Genomic DNA, 6,000 nt, shown 5'->3' with positions numbered 1-6,000 from the left:
TTCATAGAAACAGTATATTTTTTTCATTGCCACTAATAATATATGATAGGCAGTTTCTTCTGTTTACATTTGCTGTTACCACTTTTTAAATTTTAGCCATTATGATAGGTATACATGAGATAGTATCTCATTGTGATTTTAATTTGCATTATTTCTGGTGACTAAATAATCTTTAACGTATTTTTTGGCGGTGGAACTGTATATTCAGGTGCCAAAGATGCAAATATATCGTGTGTGTGTGTGTGTGTGTGTGTGTGTGTGAAAAAGAATAAAGAATAGGTTGGGTTTTTTTCCCTAAGAAACTACTCGGACTATGTCCTCTCTCTCACTCTTCCAAGGGAAGAGAAGACCAAGTATTCATGTTAAAAGGCAATTACAAAAGCAATACCTAGAACTGGCTTGATGCTCAGAAGAAGATGTTCTGATTCTTCCTCCTGATCTTGGGTGCTCTACACGATCAGAGAAACTTCTCTAGTAACGAACTATAGAAATGATCCCTGAAAATATAGTCTTTGAAACAGAAAGTCCTTATTGAAAGAAATTTCCTTAGATGTAAAGGGAGAAAAGAGAGGAAAGCATGGACTCAAGAGAGAACACTGGCTTGTAAGTGCAAACCCAGATATATCTCTTAAAATAAAATGTTTGGGGCTGGAGAGATAGTAGAGAGGTTAAGTCACTTATGTTGCATGGGGTCAAAGTCACTGTATAAGGTCCCATGAGCACCTCAAGGAGTTATCATTGAGCATAGAATCAGAAGTGCCTGCCAAATAACAAAACTCTTTTTAAGGGATCCTCCCAAACAGTGCTCAGGGACCTTGAGGCCACTCCCAGTGATACTCAGCCAATCATGTCCCATGGGCCCTAAGATGCATACTGCTCTGGCCTCCATGACCACGTTAGGGTTAGGAACCTCCATGTGGTGATAGGAACCTCCATGACCACGCTGGGGTTTTTAGAGACCAATAGGGCCACACTTGTTGTTAGTGGCAGACAGTCAATGGTGGTGATCAAACTGAGGATCCTGACTCCTGTGTTATCTCCCAGGCCCTTTTCTTAAAGTCTTTATCCAGTTTCTTTTGCCCTTGGCAAAGGGAGGGGGAGAGTTGGGGCCACAGGTGGTGGTACTCAGGGGTATCCCAGATCTGAGACCAGGATTGATTTCTGCAGTGTTTGGGGGACCATATGTGGTGCAGGGAATTGGAAATGGGGTTGGATGCATGCAAGGCAAGCATCTTATCTTCTATACTGTCTCTCTGGTCCCTTCTGTTTGTGTTCCAATTGAATTATTTCTTATTTTTGATTATTGAAAGTGCTCTGTGCTCCATTACAGATAATTGGTCTGCAATACTTTCTGTAATACTTGGTTTCAAACATTTTCTTGAAATCTGTTTCTTTATTCTCTTTTGTGTTGACCTGGTGGTGCTTGGAAGCTATTCCCAGCTTGGTACCCAGGGGTCACTCCAGTAGTGCTCGGGGATTGTAAGTTTCCAGGAATTAGGTCCAGGGCCTCATATGAGCAAGGCAAGTCCTCTAATATTGAGCCACATCACTGCTCCGTCACTCTCTTTTTGGGTGGAGGGCGCGGGGTGCTCCTAAGCAGTACTCAGGGAACCTGGAGAACATTTCCAGCTATTTTGTTTTGTTTTGAGGCCACACCTGGTGGTGCTCAGGACTTCCTCCAAGTGCTATATTCAGTGAACACTCCTAAAGGGGGTTGGGAGAATATGTGAGGTGCCAGGGATTGAACCCAGGCTGACTGCATGCAAGGAAAGTACCTTACCCTCTGTTCCATCACGCTGGCCCCTCCTGACAATTCTTGACCCTGTTGTGTGTGCCTGACAGTTCACTGCTGTCTCCTGTGATGCAGAGCAGCCTTCTCCATGCTGAGGGAAACCAGAGTCACATCTGGCAATGACAGGGAGCGGATATGTGGTGCTGGGGATCAAATTCGTGCCCTTGTGTATGCAATGCATATGCTCCAGCCCATCTGAACTTTCTCCAGCTCAATATTTTTCTTTCTTTTAACTGGATTGTTTGCTGAACAAAGTTTTCATGTTTGGTGAAGTTTCACTTTGCCAGTATTTCTCTTATGGATCATGCCTTGAGTGTTTCTTTTTTTTGTTTTGTTTTATTTTGGTTTTGGGCCACACTTGGTGATGCTCAGGGGTAACTCCTGGCTCTGCACTCAGGAATCATTCCCAGTGGTACTCAGGAGACCATGTAGGATGCTAGGCTTGAACCCGGGTCAGCTGCAAAGCAAGTGCTTGAATCAAGGAACCATATGAGGTGCCAGAGACTGAACCCAGGACAGATGCATGCAGGCAAATGCCCTATCTGCTGTGCTATCTCTCTGCTCCTCCACTCCCAAGTTAGTTTTTAAAGGGTAACTTTTAGGTTGAAGTCAATTTATTTGCCTGAAGATACCAATTGTTCTTTTGACATTTGTTGAAAAGACTCTTTTCCCTACTGACTTTTGTTCATCCTTTGTTGAGAATTATTTGGCTGTAGTTGGGTGGATTAATTCCTCTAGTCTAGTTTATTGATCTCTGTGTTAATTTCTTCACTAGACTGCTGTTTGATTCCTATGGTATTACATACAAGATCCATTTAAAAAACACTTCTCTAAACAATAGCTTTTTGGTGTCCTTATAGATACCAGGCAAACTTTATTCCTTACAAAACCCTATGAGATGATAATGTGTAGACCCACTTTATAGAAGAAAAAACTTTAGTTTAGACTAATTAATAACTTTCTTAAGAGACAGATTTATTTGGTGCCCAGGTCCACAGACTAGCCACCATTCTTTATTGTCTCTGTGGAGGGAGCAGAATTTTTAATAGCCTCATAGGATTGTTTTTCCTGCACTCTGCGTTGGCACTTTGCCATTGGCTTGCATTGTGATCCATGTTGAGATGCAGCTCTTTGAGACTCACTGCATTTGCTGCAGGCCCTTTGATGAGGATGTGGTTCACTTCATTACACAGCATCCTTTTTAGGACAGATGGGAAAAATGTCTCTCGGTTCTCAGTACCAGGAATAGATGTATTTCTCCTGAGTAAGTGGTTTGTTTTTATCTCTCGAACATTGTGAAATGATATAAATGATTACATTTCCCACTTCATTCTGGTGCTAAAAAAGCTCAGAACAAAATTTTCAACCTATCTTTAGATATGATGTGTACTGAATCTAATATTACTTCTGACTTCATCTTATTTTTTTCCTACTCATTTTCTTCTCTCTTGTTTTCCTCTCTAAGACCCTTTGTTAAAAATTTTCTTTAATCAAAATACACCAGCATATGGTATAAAAAGTCAAATACAAGGCTTTCAGCTATAACAACATAAATAAATCCCTCTGTTCGCTTTCCCCACAACTCTGATCTCTGTTCAACAGAGCCAACTACATTTACCTCTTTTAATTATTTCTTATGGTGTTCTGGTTTTGTTCACAGATTTTTTTCTTTCTACAACTTCAGATTGCATGCAGCCAATCAGGTTGGTCTCAGCACTGAATATGGTTCCCCAGGTCCCAACCAAGAGTGATCCCTGAGCACAGAGCCAGGGGTAATCCTTGAGAATTTTCAGGTTTGGTCCAGAAACAAACAAAAAATTATTGTCATATTTTTGATTAAACTAATTTTCAATATTTACACTATTTTTCTCTAGAAATCCTGTTCACAAATGACTATGTACTAGTTACATGCTTCTGATACAATCATTTTGTTTCCCTGGATGTTAATAGTTACCTTTTATACTTTATTTTCCATATATCATTAATTTCTACCCAAGTCCTCTGACAGAAATATATATATATGTACATACATATACACACATATTTTCCCCCTTTTTTAAACTTTATCTTCTTTCTTTAAACTTTCTTGGATTTGTCCCAGTGTGAATGAGTCTGAGACTTGATTTAGCCACAAATAAAAAATAGATATTAAAGTCAAAGAAACAGTGCCTATTATTGGACAACAAAACAAAAACAAATTAATAAATCCTCAAATGATTCTCAACAGAAGTAGTAATTTTACACACACACAAACACACACAGAAGTACACTACACAGAAGAAACAGAAATAAGATGGTGACTGCTAGCCAGAGGAATTTGAATTGCTCTCCTTCTGGTAACCCTGTGGAGAGGTCTATAAATCTTTCAGCAGCTGGAACTTATTGACCATAGGTGGAGAGAGACAAACGTCAGCTATTTGGACTGTTGGCTTTCTGGAAAGATGAGATAGGAAGGTCCAGGGCTTGTACAATCAGAAATTTGAAGAAAGGAAATGACTCTTAGGAAAGAACAAAACTGAAAAATTTCCTGACTACTTGTGGCATTCAGCACATGCAGAGAGGTCCTAGGTAAACAGTCTCCAAAAGGAGGAGAAATCGTGTCAATGTTGAGGATGAGGTAAATGAACTCTTCAGATAGAGTTTACCCAGTGACTCTTAATTCTTTATAACAGTCACACAAAACCTTGTGTTTCAGATAGTACTTTCTGTTAAGGTTACACAGTAGTGCAGGGAAACAGGCTAGAAGGAACATAAGAACAGTGGTAGAGGATCTTGGGCACTTTGGTGGTGGAGAAAATGCAGTAATTTATACACCAAAATTATAAATGTTAACACTATTGTTAGGTAACCATGTTGCCTAAACGATAATAAAATAGCAAAACAAAAGAAAATATATCTTGCATGTGGTATGTCTCAGAAATCAAATTTGGGATGAATATCTGCATGCAGGAAGTTACTTGGAGAGTGCCCAAAGATTCAATCCTGGAGAAAGAGCAAAGGAAGTAGGATTAAGTAAGAAGAAAACTTGAGCTATAATGTGGTCACACCATAGGTCACTTAACCAGTACCACAGGGAGCCTGGACATTGTCCTGCTTTGTAGCAAAGGTTAGTTCTTGACACATGGGCAGGGACTAATTATTATATATGGGCTTCTCCGAGTTTCAAATGAAGACAACCATGGGAATGATTCAGACTGGCTGAGGGAATGATTGCCTCAGTAATACAGAAGTCAGGATTTGGGTGGCAAGCCAATGCATCCATTGTAATCGACCTATTGTACTGGATCCACTTACAGCTCCTCCAGGATTCTCGGCTGCTCTCATTTCCTGGGGAAACACATAAGAGGAAGGTTGTAGGATAAACTATAACTGTGGTACTGTTCCTAATCTACAGATTGCAACTGATACTCATTGTTTCTCTATGCTACAACCCGTGTAAACTTCCCTTACTCTCAGCTCTGTTGTCTCTGTGTCTTATCTCTTAGGCTTCTGGTTACCATAACCTTCTCGGGTTTTGACTGCTCCGTTTACCATCAAAAACTGGGCAAAAACTACTCAGTCAATTACCAGGTCCTTAAACCCACAGAGTTGCTGGGACAAGAAACATAAATACCACAAGTGGGTCACTGTGAGTGATGGCAAGCAGGGCCCAAAACCACTCCTACTTCCTTCCCTTGAGTTCCTAAATCCTTTATTATATCTGTTGAGAACACAGACTCGTATTATAATTCTTGCTTTATGACAGATGTTTTATACTGGAAAATGCCACTTCATCTTTACAAGGTATGATTTCTGAAGTAGTACTCAGCCATCCCTTCAAAAGGGAATTTCATCACTCAGTCTAGTGGATAGTATCTGTGTAGTGGTATGAAATAGAAAAAGTATATTTCATGTGTCATTTTTAGTTAATGTTATAGAAGACTCAGAGACTATAAAACCCAGCTCCCGGAAGAGAACAGCGCAGAGTCTCCTGCCCCCGCCCCTGGCTGTCCTTGCCGGGGCCCCTTGGAGGGGAGCGGATTGAGTCTTCCTCCCCGCCCCGACCATGGCTCCGGCAGCCTAAGACCTCCAGAACCAGCCACCACCATGCTGAGACCACTCTCCGCACGCATGAAGGTACTGGCAGGTGAACAAAGGCACGTGGGTCCCGGGGCTGAGATCTCCAAGCCTACTCGGATCGGGGCTGAACATCCTCCACCCAGATCCTC

At 41.0% G+C, this 6,000-nt stretch overlaps 1 non-coding gene across 1 annotated transcript; it reads right to left on the bottom strand.

Moving 5' to 3' along the window:
• Positions 1 to 301: 301 nt before the first annotated feature.
• Positions 302 to 513, bottom strand: LOC130025580 (small nucleolar RNA U3). Its single transcript, XR_008792717.1, has one exon. It is a non-coding gene; the product is annotated as a small nucleolar RNA U3 (small nucleolar RNA).
• Positions 514 to 6,000: the final 5,487 nt, after the last annotated feature.

Source organism: Sorex fumeus, unplaced genomic scaffold (genome assembly GCF_029834395.1).
Source record: "Sorex fumeus unplaced genomic scaffold, SorFum_2.1 ptg000030l, whole genome shotgun sequence".
Lineage (NCBI taxonomy): Eukaryota > Metazoa > Chordata > Mammalia > Eulipotyphla > Soricidae > Sorex > Sorex fumeus.
The sequence above is the reverse complement of the archived record's forward strand: the minus strand, read 5'-3'. Positions and strand labels throughout refer to the sequence as shown.